The sequence below is a fragment of the Microchirus variegatus genome, assembly GCF_963457635.1.
Source record: "Microchirus variegatus genome assembly, chromosome: 15".
In the NCBI taxonomy this organism is placed as follows: domain Eukaryota; kingdom Metazoa; phylum Chordata; class Actinopteri; order Pleuronectiformes; family Soleidae; genus Microchirus; species Microchirus variegatus.
The window spans coordinates 18978124-18997909 of NC_139816.1; positions in this window are offsets into that span (position 1 = coordinate 18978124).

Below are 19786 nucleotides of genomic sequence, written 5' to 3' on the forward strand. Positions count from 1 at the left end.
TTGGACATTCCAAGTATGTTGGAATGTCTTGAAATTGTACTCAGTCATAGTCAACGACGCCCTGAACAAGAATCCGTTGAAAATATTTGCATATCGTTTAAGGAATATTTTTAAAGAATTTCTGAAAATCAGGAAAGCGATCCATGCACTTAGGCAGTGACTAAACTTTTTTGTCAAAAAAGACCCCAAAAGTATCTTGGAATGTCTTGAAATTGTACACAGTCATAGTCAAGCATGCCCTGAACAAGAATATGTTGAATATATTTGCATATCTCTTGAAGAATATTTTTAATGAACTTTTGAAAATCCGAAAAGCGATCCATGCACTTGGACATTCCAAGTATGTTGGAATGTCTTGAAATTGTACTCGGTCATAGTCAACGACGCCCTGAACAAGAATCCATTGAAAATATTTGCATATCTCTTAAGGAATATTTTTAATGAATTTTTGAAAATGATGAAAGTCTGTGCACTTAGGCAGTGACTTAACTTTTTATTCAAAAAAGACCCCAAAGGTATCTTGGAATGTCTTGAAATTGTACACAGTCATAGTCAAGCATGCCCTGAACAAGAATCCGTTGAATATATTTGCATATCTCTTGAAGAATATTTTTAATGAACTTTTGAAAATCAGGAAAGCGATCCATGCACTTGGACATTCCAAGTATGTTGGAATGTCTTGAAATTGTACTCAGTCATAGTCAACGACGCCCTGAACAAGAATCCGTTGAAAATATTTGCATATCGCTTAAGGAATATTTTTAATGAATTTTTGAAAATCAGGAAAGCGATCCATGCACTTAGGCAGTGACTTAACTTTTTTGTCAAAAAAGACCCCAAAAGTATCTTGGAATGTCTTGAAATTGTACACAGTCATAGTCAAGCATGCCCTGAACAAGAATCCGTTGAATATATTTGCATATCTCTTGAAGAATATTTTTAATGAACTTTTGAAAATCAGGAAAGCGATCCATGCACTTGGACATTCCAAGTATGTTGGAATATTTTGAAATTGTACTCAGTCATAGTCAACGACGCCCTGAACAAGAATCCGTTGAAAATATTTGCATATCGCTTAAGGAATATTTTTAATGAATTTTTGAAAATCAGGAAAGCGATTCATGCACTTAGGCAGTGACTTAACTTTTTATTCAAAAAAGACCCCAAAAGTATCTTGGAATGTCTTGAAATTGTACACAGTCATAGTCAAGCATGCTCTGAACAAGAATCCGTTGAATATATTTGCATATCTCTTGAAGAATATTTTTAATGAATTTTTGAAAATCCGAAAAGCGATCCATGCACTTGGACATTCCAAGTATGTTGGAATGTCTTGAAATTGTACTCAGTCATAGTCAACGACGCCCTGAACAAGAATCAATTGAAAATATTTGCATATCTCTTAAGGAATATTTTTAATGAATTTTTGAAAATGAGGAAAGTCTGTGCACTTAGGCAGTGACTTAACTTTTTATTCAAAAAAGACCCCAAAAGTATCTTGGAATGTCTTAAAATTGTACACAGTCATAGTCAAGCATGCCCTGAACAAGAATCCGTTGAATATATTTGCATATCTCTTGAAGAATATTTTTAATGAACTTTTGAAAATCAGGAAAGCGATCCATGCACTTGGACATTCCAAGTATGTTGGAATGTCTTGAAATTGTACTCAGTCATAGTCAACGACGCCCTGAACAAGAATCCGTTGAAAATATTTGCATATCGTTTAAGGAATATTTTTAAAGAATTTCTGAAAATCAGGAAAGCGATCCATGCACTTAGGCAGTGACTTAACTTTTTCGTCAAAAAAGACCCCAAAAGTATCTTGGAATGTCTTGAAATTGTACACAGTCATAGTCAAGCATGCCCTGAACAAGAATCCGTTGAATATATTTGCATATCTCTTGAAGAATATTTTTAATGAATTTTTGAAAATCCGGAAAGCGATCCATGCACTTGGACATTCCAAGTATGTTGGAATGTCTTGAAATTGTACTCAGTCATAGTCAACAACGCCCTGAACAAGAATCCATTGAAAATATTTGCATATCTCTTAAGGAATATTTTTAATGAATTTTTGAAAATGAGGAAAGTCTGTGCACTTAGGCAGTGACTTAACTTTTTATTCAAAAAAGACCCCAAAAGTATCTTGGAATGTCTTGAAATTGTACACAGTCATAGTCAAGCATGCCCTGAACAAGAATCCGTTGAATATATTTGCATATCTCTTGAAGAATATTTTTAATGAATTTTTGAAAATCCGAAAAGCGATCCATGCACTTGGACATTCCAAGTATGTTGGAATGTCTTGAAATTGTACTCAGTCATAGTCAACGACGCCCTGAACAAGAATCAATTGAAAATATTTGCATATCTCTTAAGGAATATTTTTAATGAATTTTTGAAAATGAGGAAAGTCTGTGCACTTAGGCAGTGACTTAACTTTTTATTCAAAAAAGACCCCAAAAGTATCTTGGAATGTCTTAAAATTGTACACAGTCATAGTCAAGCATGCCCTGAACAAGAATCCGTTGAATATATTTGCATATCTCTTGAAGAATATTTTTAATGAACTTTTGAAAATCAGGAAAGCGATCCATGCACTTGGACATTCCAAGTATGTTGGAATGTCTTGAAATTGTACTCAGTCATAGTCAACGACGCCCTGAACAAGAATCCGTTGAAAATATTTGCATATCGTTTAAGGAATATTTTTAAAGAATTTCTGAAAATCAGGAAAGCGATCCATGCACTTAGGCAGTGACTTAACTTTTTCGTCAAAAAAGACCCCAAAAGTATCTTGGAATGTCTTGAAATTGTACACAGTCATAGTCAAGCATGCCCTGAACAAGAATCCGTTGAATATATTTGCATATCTCTTGAAGAATATTTTTAATGAATTTTTGAAAATCCGGAAAGCGATCCATGCACTTGGACATTCCAAGTATGTTGGAATGTCTTGAAATTGTACTCAGTCATAGTCAACAACGCCCTGAACAAGAATCAATTGAAAATATTTGCATATCTCTTAAGGAATATTTTTAATGAATTTTTGAAAATGAGGAAAGTCTGTGCACTTCGGCAGTGACTTAACTTTTTATTCAAAAAAGACCCCAAAAGTATCTTGGAATGTCTTGAAATTGTACACAGTCATAGTCAAGCATGCCCTGAACAAGAATCCGTTGAATATATTTGCATATCTCTTGAAGAATATTTTTAATGAACTTTTGAAAATCAGGAAAGCGATCCATGCACTTGGACATTCCAAGTATGTTGGAATGTCTTGAAATTGTACTCAGTCATAGTCAACGACGCCCTGAACAAGAATCCGTTGAAAATATTTGCATATCGCTTAAGGAATATTTTTAATGAATTTTTGAAAATCAGGAAAGCGATCCATGCACTTAGGCAGTGACTTAACTTTTTTGTCAAAAAGACCCCAAAAGTATCTTGGAATGTCTTGAAATTGTACACAGTCATAGTCAAGCATGCCCTGAACAAGAATCCGTTGAATATATTTGCATATCTCTTGAAGAATATTTTTAATGAATTTTTGAAAATCCGAAAAGCGATCCATGCACTTGGACATTCCAAGTATGTTGGAATGTCTTGAAATTGTACTCAGTCATAGTCAACGACGCCCTGAACAAGAATCAATTGAAAATATTTGCATATCTCTTGAAGAATATTTTTAATGAATTTTTGAAAATCAGGAAAGCGATCCATGCACTTAGGCAGTGACTTAACTTTTTATTCAAAAAAGACCCCAAAAGTATCTTGGAATGTCTTGAAATTGTACACAGTCATAGTCAAGCATGCCCTGAACAAGAATCCGTTGAATATATTTGCATATCTCTTGAAGAATATTTTTAATGAACTTTTGAAAATCAGGAAAGCGATCCATGCACTTGGACATTCCAAGTATGTTGGAATGTTTTGAAATTGTACTCAGTCATAGTCAACGACGCCCTGAACAAGAATCCGTTGAAAATATTTGCATATCGCTTAAGGAATATTTTTAATGAATTTTTGAAAATGATGAAAGTCTGTGCACTTAGGCAGTGACTTAACTTTTTATTCAAAAAAGACCCCAAAAGTATCTTGGAATGTCTTGAAATTGTACACAGTCATAGTCAAGCATGCCCTGAACAAGAATCCGTTGAATATATTTGCATATCTCTTTAAGAATATTTTTAATGAACTTTTGAAAATCAGGAAAGCGATCCATGCACTTGGACATTCCAAGTATGTTGGAATGTTTTGAAATTGTACTCAGTCATAGTCAACGACGCCCTGAACAAGAATCCGTTGAAAATATTTGCATATCGCTTAAGGAATATTTTAAATGAATTTTTGAAAATCAGGAAAGCGATCCATGCACTTAGGCAGTGACTTAACTTTTTATTCAAAAAGACCCCAAAAGTATCTTGGAATGTCTTGAAATTGTACTCAGTCATAGTCAACGACGCCCTGAACAAGAATCAATTGAAAATATTTGCATATCTCTTAAGGAATATTTTTAATGAATTTTTGAAAATGAGGAAAGTCTGTGCACTTAGGCAGTGACTTAACTTTTTATTCAAAAAAGACCCCAAAAGTATCTTGGAATGTCTTGAAATTGTACACAGTCATAGTCAAGCATGCCCTGAACAAGAATCCGTTGAATATATTTGCATATCTCTTGAAGAATATTTTTAATGAACTTTTGAAAATCAGGAAAGCGATCCATGCACTTGGACATTCCAAGTATGTTGGAATGTTTTGAAATTGTACTCAGTCATAGTCAACGACGCCCTGAACAAGAATCCGTTGAAAATATTTGCATATCGCTTAAGGAATATTTTTAATGAATTTTTGAAAATGATGAAAGTCTGTGCACTTAGGCAGTGACTTAACTTTTTATTCAAAAAAGACCCCAAAAGTATCTTGGAATGTCTTGAAATTGTACACAGTCATAGTCAAGCATGCCCTGAACAAGAATCCGTTGAATATATTTGCATATCTCTTTAAGAATATTTTTAATGAACTTTTGAAAATCAGGAAAGCGATCCATGCACTTGGACATTCCAAGTATGTTGGAATGTTTTGAAATTGTACTCAGTCATAGTCAACGACGCCCTGAACAAGAATCCGTTGAAAATATTTGCATATCGCTTAAGGAATATTTTAAATGAATTTTTGAAAATCAGGAAAGCGATCCATGCACTTAGGCAGTGACTTAACTTTTTATTCAAAAAAGACCCCAAAAGTATCTTGGAATGTCTTGAAATTGTACACAGTCATAGTCAAGCATGCCCTGAACAAGAATCCGTTGAATATATTTGCATATCTCTTGAAGAATATTTTTAATGAATTTTTGAAAATCCGAAAAGCGATCCGTGCACTTGGACATTCCAAGTATGTTGGAATGTCTTGAAATTGTACTCAGTCATAGTCAACGACGCCCTGAACAAGAATCAATTGAAAATATTTGCATATCTCTTAAGGAATATTTTTAATGAATTTTTGAAAATGAGGAAAGTCTGTGCACTTCGGCAGTGACTTAACTTTTTATTCAAAAAAGACCCCAAAAGTATCTTGGAATGTCTTGAAATTGTACACAGTCATAGTCAAGCATGCCCTGAACAAGAATCCGTTGAATATATTTGCATATCTCTTGAAGAATATTTTTAATGAACTTTTGAAAATCAGGAAAGCGATCCATGCACTTGGACATTCCAAGTATGTTGGAATGTCTTGAAATTGTACTCAGTCATAGTCAACGACGCCCTGAACAAGAATCCGTTGAAAATATTTGCATATCGCTTAAGGAATATTTTTAATGAATTTTTGAAAATCAGGAAAGCGATCCATGCACTTAGGCAGTGACTTAACTTTTTTGTCAAAAAGACCCCAAAAGTATCTTGGAATGTCTTGAAATTGTACACAGTCATAGTCAAGCATGCCCTGAACAAGAATCCGTTGAATATATTTGCATATCTCTTGAAGAATATTTTTAATGAATTTTTGAAAATCCGAAAAGCGATCCATGCACTTGGACATTCCAAGTATGTTGGAATGTCTTGAAATTGTACTCAGTCATAGTCAACGACGCCCTGAACAAGAATCAATTGAAAATATTTGCATATCTCTTAAGGAATATTTTTAATGAATTTTTGAAAATGAGGAAAGTCTGTGCACTTAGGCAGTGACTTAACTTTTTATTCAAAAAAGACCCCAAAAGTATCTTGGAATGTCTTGAAATTGTACACAGTCATAGTCAAGCATGCCCTGAACAAGAATCCGTTGAATATATTTGCATATCTCTTGAAGAATATTTTTAATGAACTTTTGAAAATCAGGAAAGCGATCCATGCACTTGGACATTCCAAGTATGTTGGAATGTTTTGAAATTGTACTCAGTCATAGTCAACGACGCCCTGAACAAGAATCCGTTGAAAATATTTGCATATCGCTTAAGGAATATTTTTAATGAATTTTTGAAAATCAGGAAAGCGATCCATGCACTTAGGCAGTGACTTAACTTTTTATTCAAAAAAGACCCCAAAAGTATCTTGGAATGTCTTGAAATTGTACACAGTCATAGTCAAGCATGCCCTGAACAAGAATCCGTTGAATATATTTGCATATCTCTTGAAGAATATTTTTAATGAATTTTTGAAAATCCGAAAAGCGATCCATGCACTTGGACATTCCAAGTATGTTGGAATGTCTTGAAATTGTACTCAGTCATAGTCAACGACGCCCTGAACAAGAATCAATTGAAAATATTTGCATATCTCTTAAGGAATATTTTTAATGAATTTTTGAAAATGAGGAAAGTCTGTGCACTTAGGCAGTGACTTAACTTTTTATTCAAAAAAGACCCCAAAAGTATCTTGGAATGTCTTGAAATTTTACACAGTTATAGTCAAGCATGCCCTGAACAAGAATCCGTTGAATATATTTGCATATCTCTTGAAGAATATTTTTAATGAACTTTTGAAAATCAGGAAAGCGATCCATGCACTTGGACATTCCAAGTATGTTGGAATGTCTTGAAATTGTACTCAGTCATAGTCAACGACGCCCTGAACAAGAATCCGTTGAAAATATTTGCATATCGCTTAAGGAATATTTTTAATTAATTTTTGAAAATCAGGAAAGCGATCCATGCACTTAGGCAGTGACTTAACTTTTTCGTCAAAAAAGACCCCAAAAGTATCTTGGAATGTCTTGAAATTGTACACAGTCATAGTCAAGCATGCCCTGAACAAGAACCTGTTGAATATATTTGCATATCTCTTGAAGAATATTTTTAATGAATTTTTGAAAATCCGGAAAGCTATCCATGCACTTGGACATTCCAAGTAAGTTGGAATGTCTTGAAATTGTACTCAGTCATAGTCAACGACGCCCTGAACAAGAATCTATTGAAAATATTTGCATATCTCTTAAGGAATATTTTTAATGAATTTTTGAAAATGAGGAATTTCTGTGCACTTAGGCAGTGACTTAACTTTTTATTCAAAAAAGACCCCAAAAGTATCTTGGAATGTCTTGAAATTGTACACAGTCATAGTCAAGCATGCCCTGAACAAGAATCCGTTGAATATATTTGCATATCGCTTAAGGAATATTTTTAATGAATTTTTGAAAATCAGGAAAGCGATCCATGCACTTGGACATTCCAAGTATGTTGGAATGTCTTGAAATTGTACTCAGTCATAGTCAACGACGCCCTGAACAAGAATCCGTTGAAAATATTTGCATATCGCTTCAGGAATATTTTAAATGAATTTTTGAAAATCAGGAAAGCGATCCATGCACTTAGGCAGTGACTTAACTTTTTTGTCAAAAAAGACCCCAAAAGTATCTTGGAATGTCTTGAAATTGTACTCAGTCATAGTCAAGCATGCCCTGAACAAGAATCCGTTGAATATATTTGCATATCTCTTGAAGAATATTTTTAAGGAATTTTTGAAAATCCGAAAAGTGATCCAGGCACTTGGACATTCCAAGTATGTTGGAATGTCTTGAAATTGTACTCAGTCATAGTCAACGACGATCTGAACAAGAATCAATTGAAAATATTTGCATATCTCTTAAGGAATATTTTTAATGAATTTTTGAAAATGAGGAAAGTCTGTGCACTTCGGCAGTGACTTAACTTTTTATTCAAAAAAGACCCCAAAAGTATCTTGGAATGTCTTGAAATTGTACACAGTCATAGTCAAGCATGCCCTGAACAAGAATCCGTTGAATATATTTGCATATCTCTTGAAGAATATTTTTAATGAACTTTTGAAAATCAGGAAAGCGATCCATGCACTTGGACATTCCAAGTATGTTGGAATGTCTTGAAATTGTACTCAGTCATAGTCAACGACGCCCTGAACAAGAATCCGTTGAAAATATTTGCATGTCGCTTAAGGAATATTTTTAATGAATTTTTGAAAATCAGGAAAGCAATCCATGCACTTAGGCAGTGACTTAACTTTTTATTCAAAAAAGACCCCAAAAGTATCTTGGAATGTCTTGAAATTGTACACAGTCATAGTCAAGCATGCCCTGAACAAGAATCCGTTGAATATATTTGCATATCTCTTGAAGAATATTTTAAATGAACTTTTGAAAATCAGGAAAGCGATCCATGCACTTGGACATTCCAAGTATGTTGGAATGTCTTGAAATTGTACTCAGTCATAGTCAACGACGCCCTGAACAAGAATCCGTTGAAAATATTTGCATATCGCTTAAGGAATATTTTTAATGAATTTTTGAAAATGAGGAAAGCGATCCATGCACTTAGGCAGTGACTTAACTTTTTTGTCAAAAAAGACCCCAAAAGTATCTTGGAATGTCTTGAAATTGTACACAGTCATAGTCAAGCATGCCCTGAACAAGAATCCGTTGAATATATTTGCATATCTCTTGAAGAATATTTTTAATGAATTTTTGAAAATCCGAAAAGCGATCCATGCACTTGGACATTCCAAGTATGTTGGAATGTCTTGAAATTGTACTCAGTCATAGTCAACGACGCCCTGAACAAGAATCAATTGAAAATATTTGCATATCTCTTAAGGAATATTTTTAATGAATTTTTGAAAATGAGGAAAGTCTGTGCACTTAGGCAGTGACTTAACTTTTTATTCAAAAAAGACCCCAAAAGTATCTTGGAATGTCTTGAAATTGTACAAAGTCATAGTCAAGAATGCCCTGAACAAGAATCCGTTGAATATATTTGCATATCTCTTGAAGAATATTTTGAATGAACTTTTGAAAATCAGGAAAGCGATCCATGCACTTGGACATTCCAAGTATGTTGGAATGTCTTGAAATTGTACTCAGTCATAGTCAACGACGCCCTGAACAAGAATCCGTTGAAAATATTTGCATATCGTTTAAGGAATATTTTTAAAGAATTTCTGAAAATCAGGAAAGCGATCCATGCACTTAGGCAGTGACTTAACTTTTTCGTCAAAAAAGACCCCAAAAGTATCTTGGAATGTCTTGAAATTGTACACAGTCATAGTCAAGCATGCCCTGAACAAGAATCCGTTGAATATATTTGCATATCTCTTGAAGAATATTTTTAATGAATTTTTGAAAATCAGGAAAGCGATCCATGCACTTAGGCAGTGACTTAACTTTTTATTCAAAAAAGACCCCAAAAGTATCTTGGAATGTCTTGAAATTGTACACAGTCATAGTCAAGCATGCCCTGAACAAGAATCCGTTGAATATATTTGCATATCTCTTGAAGAATCTTTTTAATGAACTTTTGAAAATCAGGAAAGCGATCCATGCACTTGGACATTCCAAGTATGTTGGAAGGTCTTGAAATTGTACTCAGTCATAGTCAACGACGCCCTGAACAAGAATCCGTTGAAAATATTTGCATATCGCTTAAGGAATATTTTTAATGAATTTTTGAAAATCAGGAAAGCGATCCATGCACTTAGGCAGTGACTTAACTTTTTATTCAAAAAAGACCCCAAAAGTATCTTGGAATGTCTTGAAATTGTACACAGTCATAGTCAAGCATGCCCTGAACAAGAATCCGTTGAATATATTTGCATATCTCTTGAAGAATATTTTTAATGAACTTTTGAAAATCAGGAAATTGATCCATGCACTTGGACATTCCAAGTATGTTGGAATGTCTTGAAATTGTACTCGGTCATAGTCAACGACGCCCTGAACAAGAATCCATTGAAAATATTTGCATATCTCTTAAGGAATATTTTTAATGAATTTTTGAAAATGATGAAAGTCTGTGCACTGAGGCAGTGACTTAACTTTTTATTCAAAAAAGACCCCAAAAGTATCTTGGAATGTCTTGAAATTGTACTCAGTCATAGTCAACGACGATCTGAACAAGAATCAATTGAAAATATTTGCATATCTCTTAAGGAATATTTTTAATGAATTTTTGAAAATCCGAAAAGCGATCCATGCACTTGGACATTCCAAGTATGTTGGAATGTCTTGAAATTGTACTCAGTCATAGTCAACGACGCCCTGAACAAGAATCAATTGAAAATATTTGCATATCTCCTAAGGAATATTTTTAATGAATTTTTGAAAATGAGGAAAGTCTGTGCACTTCGGCAGTGACTTAACTTTTTATTCAAAAAAGACCCCAAAAGTATCTTGGAATGTCTTGAAATTGTACACAGTCATAGTCAAGCATGCCCTGAACAAGAATCCGTTGAATATATTTGCATATCTCTTGAAGAATATTTTTAATGAACTTTTGAAAATCAGGAAAGCGATCCATGCACTTGGACATTCCAAGTATGTTGGAATGTCTTGAAATTGTACTCAGTCATAGTAAACGACGCCCTGAACAAGAATCCGTTGAAAATATTTGCATATCGTTTAAGGAATATTTTTAAAGAATTTCTGAAAATCAGGAAAGCGATCCATGCACTTAGGCAGTGACTTAACTTTTTATTCAAAAAAGACCCCAAAAGTATCTTGGAATGTCTTGAAATTGTACACAGTCATAGTCAAGCATGCCCTGAACAAGAATCCGTTGAATATATTTGCATATCTCTTGAAGAATATTTTTAATGAACTTTTGAAAATCAGGAAATTGATCCATGCACTTGGACATTCCAAGTAAGTTGGAATGTCTTGAAATTGTACTCAGTCATAGTCAACGACGCCCTGAACAAGAATCCGTTGAAAATATTTGCATATCGCTTAAGGAATATTTTTAAAGAATTTCTGAAAATCAGGAAAGCGATCCATGCACTTAGGCAGTGACTTAACTTTTTTGTCAAAAAAGACCCCAAAAGTATCTTGGAATGTCTTGAAATTGTACACAGTCATAGTCAAGCATGCCCTGAACAAGAATCCGTTGAATATATTTGCATATCTCTTGAAGAATATTTTTAATGAATTTTTGAAAATCCGAAAAGCGATCCATGCACTTGGACATTCCAAGTATGTTGGAATGTCTTGAAATTGTACTCAGTCATAGTCAACGACGCCCTGAACAAGAATCCGTTGAAAATATTTGCATATCGTTTAAGGAATATTTTTAAAGAATTTCTGAAAATCAGGAAAGCGATCCATGCACTTAGGCAGTGACTTAACTTTTTCGTCAAAAAAGACCCCAAAAGTATCTTGGAATGTCTTGAAATTGTACACAGTCATAGTCAAGCATGCCCTGAACAAGAATCCGTTGAATATATTTGCATATCTCTTGAAGAATATTTTTAATGAATTTTTGAAAATCAGGAAAGCGATCCATGCACTTAGGCAGTGACTTAACTTTTTATTCAAAAAAGACCCCAAAAGTATCTTGGAATGTCTTGAAATTGTACACAGTCATAGTCAAGCATGCCCTGAACAAGAATCCGTTGAATATATTTGCATATCTCTTGAAGAATATTTTTAATGAACTTTTGAAAATCAGGAAATTGATCCATGCACTTGGACATTCCAAGTATGTTGGAATGTCTTGAAATTGTACTCGGTCATAGTCAACGACGCCCTGAACAAGAATCCATTGAAAATATTTGCATATCTCTTAAGGAATATTTTTAATGAATTTTTGAAAATGATGAAAGTCTGTGCACTGAGGCAGTGACTTAACTTTTTATTCAAAAAAGACCCCAAAAGTATCTTGGAATGTCTTGAAATTGTACTCAGTCATAGTCAACGACGATCTGAACAAGAATCAATTGAAAATATTTGCATATCTCTTAAGGAATATTTTTAATGAATTTTTGAAAATCCGAAAAGCGATCCATGCACTTGGACATTCCAAGTATGTTGGAATGTCTTGAAATTGTACTCAGTCATAGTCAACGACGCCCTGAACAAGAATCAATTGAAAATATTTGCATATCTCCTAAGGAATATTTTTAATGAATTTTTGAAAATGAGGAAAGTCTGTGCACTTCGGCAGTGACTTAACTTTTTATTCAAAAAAGACCCCAAAAGTATCTTGGAATGTCTTGAAATTGTACACAGTCATAGTCAAGCATGCCCTGAACAAGAATCCGTTGAATATATTTGCATATCTCTTGAAGAATATTTTTAATGAACTTTTGAAAATCAGGAAAGCGATCCATGCACTTGGACATTCCAAGTATGTTGGAATGTCTTGAAATTGTACTCAGTCATAGTCAACGACGCCCTGAACAAGAATCCGTTGAAAATATTTGCATATCGTTTAAGGAATATTTTTAAAGAATTTCTGAAAATCAGGAAAGCGATCCATGCACTTAGGCAGTGACTTAACTTTTTATTCAAAAAAGACCCCAAAAGTATCTTGGAATGTCTTGAAATTGTACACAGTCATAGTCAAGCATGCCCTGAACAAGAATCCGTTGAATATATTTGCATATCTCTTGAAGAATATTTTTAATGAACTTTTGAAAATCAGGAAATTGATCCATGCACTTGGACATTCCAAGTAAGTTGGAATGTCTTGAAATTGTACTCAGTCATAGTCAACGACGCCCTGAACAAGAATCCGTTGAAAATATTTGGATATCGTTTAAGGAATATTTTTAAAGAATTTCTGAAAATCAGGAAAGCGATCCATGCACTTAGGCAGTGACTTAACTTTTTATTCAAAAAAGACCCCAAAAGTATCTTGGAATGTCTTGAAATTGTACACAGTAATAGGCAAGCATGCCCTGAACAAGAACCTGTTGAATATATTTCCATATCTCTTGAAGAATATTTTTAATGAATTTTTGAAAATCCGGAAAGCTATCCATGCACTTGGACATTCCAAGTAAGTTGGAATGTCTTGAAATTGTACTCAGTCATAGTCAACGACGCCGTGAACAAGAATCAATTGAAAATATTTGCATATCTCTTAAGGAATATTTTTAATGAATTTTTGAAAATGAGGAATTTCTGTGCACTTAGGCAGTGACTTAACTTTTTATTCAAAAAAGACCCCAAAAGTATCTTGGAATGTCTTGAAATTGTACACAGTCATAGTCAAGCATGCCCTGAACAAGAATCCGTTGAATATATTTGCATATCGCTTAAGGAATATTTTTAATGAATTTTTGAAAATCAGGAAAGCGATCCATGCACTTGGACATTCCAAGTATGTTGGAATGTCTTGAAATTGTACTCAGTCATAGTCAACGACGCCCTGAACAAGAATCCGTTGAAAATATTTGCATATCGCTTCAGGAATATTTTAAATGAATTTTTGAAAATCAGGAAAGCGATCCATGCACTTGGACATTCCAAGTATGTTGGAATGTCTTGAAATTGTACTCAGTCATAGTCAACGACGATCTGAACAAGAATCAATTGAAAATATTTGCATATCTCTTAAGGAATATTTTTAATGAATTTTTGAAAATGAGGAAAGTCTGTGCACTTAGGCAGTGACTTAACTTTTTATTCAAAAAAGACCCCAAAAGTATCTTGGAATGTCTTGAAATTGTACACAGTCATAGTCAAGCATGCCCTGAACAAGAATCCGTTGAATATATTTGCATATCTCTTGAAGAATATTTTAAATGAATTTTTGAAAATCCGGAAAGCGATCCATGCACTTGGACATTCCAAGTATGTTGGAATGTCTTGAAATTGTACTCGGTCATAGTCAACGACGCCCTGAACAAGAATCCATTGAAAATATTTGCATATCTCTTAAGGAATATTTTTAATGAATTTTTGAAAATGATGAAAGTCTGTGCACTTAGGCAGTGACTTAACTTTTTATTCAAAAAAGACCCCAAAGGTATCTAGGAATGTCTTGAAATTGTACACAGTCATAGTCAAGCATGCCCTGAACAAGAATCCGTTGAATATATTTGCATATCTCTTGAAGAATATTTTTAATGAACTTTTGAAAATCAGGAAAGCGATCCATGCACTTGGACATTCCAAGTATGTTGGAATGTCTTGAAATTGTACTCAGTCATAGTCAACGAAGCCCTGAACAAGAATCCGTTGAAAATATTTGCATATCGCTTAAGGAATATTTTTAATGAATTTTTGAAAATCAGGAAAGCGATCCATGCACTTAGGCAGTGACTTAACTTTTTTGTCAAAAAAGACCCCAAAAGTATCTTGGAATGTCTTGAAATTGTACACAGTCATAGTCAAGCATGCCCTGAACAAGAATCCGTTGAATATATTTGCATATCTCTTGAAGAATATTTTTAATGAACTTTTGAAAATCAGGAAAGCGATCCATGCACTTGGACATTCCAAGTATGTTGGAATGTCTTGAAATTGTACTCAGTCATAGTCAACGACGCCCTGAACAAGAATCCGTTGAAAATATTTGCATATCGTTTAAGGAATATTTTTAAAGAATTTCTGAAAATCAGGAAAGCGATCCATGCACTTAGGCAGTGACTTAACTTTTTCGTCAAAAAAGACCCCAAAAGTATCTTGGAATGTCTTGAAATTGTACACAGTCATAGTCAAGAATGCCCTGAACAAGAATCCGTTGAATATATTTGCATATCTCTTGAAGAATATTTTTAATGAATTTTTGAAAATCCGGAAAGCGATCCATGCACTTGGACATTCCAAGTATGTTGGAATGTCTTGAAATTGTACTCAGTCATAGTCAACGACGCCCTGAACAAGAATCCGTTGAAAATATTTGCATATCGTTTAAGGAATATTTTTAAAGAATTTCTGAAAATCAGGAAAGCGATCCATGCACTTAGGCAGTGACTTAACTTTTTCGTCAAAAAAGACCCCAAAAGTATCTTGGAATGTCTTGAAATTGTACAAAATCATAGTCAAGCATGCCCTGAACAAGAATCCGTTGAATATATTTGCATATCTCTTGAAGAATATTTTTAATGAATTTTTGAAAATCCGAAAAGCGATCCATGCACTTGGACATTCCAAGTATGTTGGAATGTCTTGAAATTGTACTCAGTCATAGTCAACAACGCCCTGAACAAGAATCCATTGAAAATATTTGCATATCTCTTAAGGAATATTTTTAATGAATTTTTGAAAATGAGGAAAGTCTGTGCACTTAGGCAGTGACTTAACTTTTTATTCAAAAAAGACCCCAAAAGTATCTTGGAATGTCTTGAAATTGTACACAGTCATAGTCAAGCATGCCCTGAACAAGAATCCATTGAATATATTTGCATATCTCTTGAAGAATATTTTTAATGAACTTTTGAAAATCAGGAAAGCGATCCATGCACTTGGACATTCCAAGTATGTTGGAATGTTTTGAAATTGTACTCAGTCATAGTCAACGACGCCCTGAACAAGAATCCGTTGAAAATATTTGCATATCGCTTAAGGAATATTTTAAATGAATTTTTGAAAATCAGGAAAGCGATCCATGCACTTAGGCAGTGACTTAACTTTTTATTCAAAAAAGACCCCAAAAGTATCTTGGAATGTCTTGAAATTGTACACAGTCATAGTCAAGCATGCCCTGAACAAGAATCCGTTGAATATATTTGCATATCTCTTGAAGAATATTTTTAATGAATTTTTGAAAATCAGGAAAGCGATCCATGCACTTAGGCAGTGACTTAACTTTTTATTCAAAAAAGACCCCAAAAGTATCTTGGAATGTCTTGAAATTGTACACAGTCATAGTCAAGCATGCCCTGAACAAGAATCCATTGAATATATTTGCATATCTCTTGAAGAATATTTTTAATGAATTTTTGAAAATCCGGAAAGCGATCCATGCACTTGGACATTCCAAGTATGTTGGAATGTCTTGAAATTGTACTCAGTCATAGTCAACGACGCCCTGAACAAGAATCTGTTGAAAATATTTGCATATCGCTTAAGGAATATTTTTAATGAATTTTTGAAAATCAGGAAAGCGATCCATGCACTTGGACATTCCAAGTATGTTGGAATGTCTTGAAATTGTACTCAGTCATAGTCAACAACGCCCTGAACAAGAATCAATTGAAAATATTTGCATATCTCTTAAGGAATATTTTTAATGAATTTTTGAAAATGAGGAAAGTCTGTGCACTTAGGCAGTGACTTAACTTTTTATTAAAAAAAGACCCCAAAAGTATCTTGGAATGTCTTGAAATTGTACACAGTCATAGTCAAGCATGCCCTGAACAAGAATCCGTTGAATATATTTGCATATCTCTTGAAGAATATTTTTAATGAACTTTTGAAAATCAGGAAAGCGATCCATGCACTTGGACATTCCAAGTATGTTGGAATGTCTTGAAATTGTACTCAGTCATAGTCAACGACGCCCTGAACAAGAATCCGTTGAAAATATTTGCATATCGTTTAAGGAATATTTTTAAAGAATTTCTGAAAATCAGGAAAGCGATCCATGCACTTAGGCAGTGACTTAACTTTTTCGTCAAAAAAGACCCCAAAAGTATCTTGGAATGTCTTGAAATTGTACACAGTCATAGTCAAGAATGCCCTGAACAAGAATCCGTTGAATATATTTGCATATCTCTTGAAGAATATTTTTAATGAATTTTTGAAAATCCGGAAAGCGATCCATGCACTTGGACATTCCAAGTATGTTGGAATGTCTTGAAATTGTACTCGGTCATAGTCAACGACGCCCTGAACAAGAATCCATTGAAAATATTTGCATATCTCTTAAGGAATATTTTTAATGAATTTTTGAAAATGATGAAAGTCTGTGCACTTAGGCAGTGACTTAACTTTTTATTCAAAAAAGACCCCAAAGGTATCTTGGAATGTCTTGAAATTGTACACAGTCATAGTCAAGCATGCCCTGAACAAGAATCCGTTGAATATATTTGCATATCTCTTGAAGAATATTTTTAATGAACTTTTGAAAATCAGGAAAGCGATCCATGCACTTGGACATTCCAAGTATGTTGGAATGTCTTGGAATTGTACTCAGTCATAGTCAACGACGCCCTGAACAAGAATCCGTTGAAAATATTTGCATATCGCTTAAGGAATATTTTTAATGAATTTTTGAAAATCAGGAAAGCGATCCATGCCCTTATGCAGTGACTTAACTCTTTATTCAAAAAAGACCCCAAAAGTATCTTGGAATGTCTTGAAATTGTACACAGTCATAGTCAAGCATGCCCTGAACAAGAATCCGTTGAATATATTTGCATATCTCTTGAAGAATATTTTTAATGAATTTTTGAAAATCCGAAAAGCGATCCATGCACTTGGACATTCCAAGTATGTTGGAATGTCTTGAAATTGTACTCAGTCATAGTCAACGACGCCCTGAACAAGAATCAATTGAAAATATTTGCATATCTCTTAAGGAATATTTTTATTGAATTTTTGAAAATTAGGAAAGCGATCCATGCACTTAGGCAGTGACTTAACTTTTGATGTTTTTGGGTTGTTTTTAAAGAATTAAAGCTGCAGGAGTTCATCCATGTCGTCCAGTCGCTGGAAACAAACGTTTGGACACCGTGGATCACACAGCAGGATATCAGGTGAGACGAAGGAAACGATCCATTTGCCCTGATGCACTTAGTGACTTGAATTTTTTTTCAAAAAAAACCCCAAAAGTAAATTGGAATGTCTTGAAATTGTACACAGTCATAGTCAAGCATGCCCTGAACAAGAATCCGTTGAATATATTTGCATATCTCTTGAAGAATATTTTTAATGAATTTTTGAAAATTCGGAAAGCGATCCATGCACTTGGACATTCCAAGTATGTTGGAATGTCTTGAAATTGTACTCAGTCATAGTCAACGACGCCCTGAACAAGAATCCGTTGAAAATATTTGCATATCGCTTAAGGAATATTTTTAATGAATTTTTGAAAATCAGGAAAGCGATCCATGCACTTAGGCAGTGACTTAACTTTTTCGTCAAAAAAGACCCCAAAAGTATCTTGGAATGTCTTGAAATTGTACACAGTCATAGTCAAGCATGCCCTGAACAAGAAACCGTTGAATATATTTGCATATCTCTTGAAGAATATTTTTAATTAATTTTTGAAAATCCGAAAAGCGATCCATGCACTTGGACATTCCAAGTATGTTGGAATGTGTTGAAATTGTACTCAGTCATAGTCAACGAAGCCCTGAACAAGAATCCATTGAAAATATTTGCATATCTCTTAAGGAATATTTTTAATGAATTTTTGGAAATGAGGAAAGTCTGTGCACTTAGGCAGTGACTTAACTTTTTATTCAAAAAAGACCCCAAAAGTATCTTGGAATGTCTTGAAATTGTACACAGTCATAGTCAAGCATGCCCTGAACAAGAATCCGTTGAATATATTTGCATATCTCTTGAAGAATATTTTTAATGAATTTTTGAAAATCAGGAAAGCAATCCATGCACTTAGGCAGTGACTTAACTTTTTTGTCAAAAAAGACCCCAAAAGTATCTTGGAATGTCTTGAAATTGTACACAGTCATAGTCAAGCATGCCCTGAACAAGAAACCGTTGAATATATTTGCATATCTCTTGAAGAATATTTTTAATTAATTTTTGAAAATCCGAAAAGCGATCCATGCACTTGGACATTCCAAGTATGTTGGAATGTCTTGAAATTGTACTCGGTCATAGTCAACGACGCCCTGAACAAGAATCAATTGAAAATATTCGCATATCTCTTAAGGAATATTTTTAATGAATTTTTGAAAATCAGGAAAGCAATCCATGCACTTAGGCAGTGACTTAACTTTTTTGTCAAAAAAGACCCCAAAAGTATCTTGGAATGTCTTGAAATTGTACACAGTCATAGTCAAGCATGCCCTGAACAAGAATCCGTTGAATATATTTGCATATCTCTTGAAGAATATTTATAATGAACTTTTGAAAATCAGGAAAGCGATCCATGTACTTGGACATTCAAAGTATGTTGGAATGTCTTGAAATTGTACTCGGTCATAGTCAACGATGCCCTGAACAAGAATCCGTTGAAAATATTTGCATATCGCTTAAGGAATATTTTTAATGAATTTTTGAAAATCAGGAAAGCGATCCATGCACTTAGGCAGTGACTTAACTTTTTCGTCAAAAAAGACCCCAAAAGTATCTTGGAATGTCTTGAAATTGTACACAGTCATAGTCAAGCATGCCCTGAACAAGAATCCGTTGAATATATTTGCATATCTCTTGAAGAATATTTTTAATGAATTTTTGAAAATCCGGAAAGCGATCCATGCACTTGGACATTCCAAGTATGTTGGAATGTCTTGAAATTGTACTCGGTCATAGTCAACGACGCCCTGAACAAGAATCCATTGAAAATATTTGCATATCTCTTAAGGAATATTTTTAATGAATTTTTGAAAATGATGAAAGTCTGTGTACTTAGGCAGTGACTTAACTTTTTATTCAAAAAAGACCCCAAAGGTATCTTGGAATG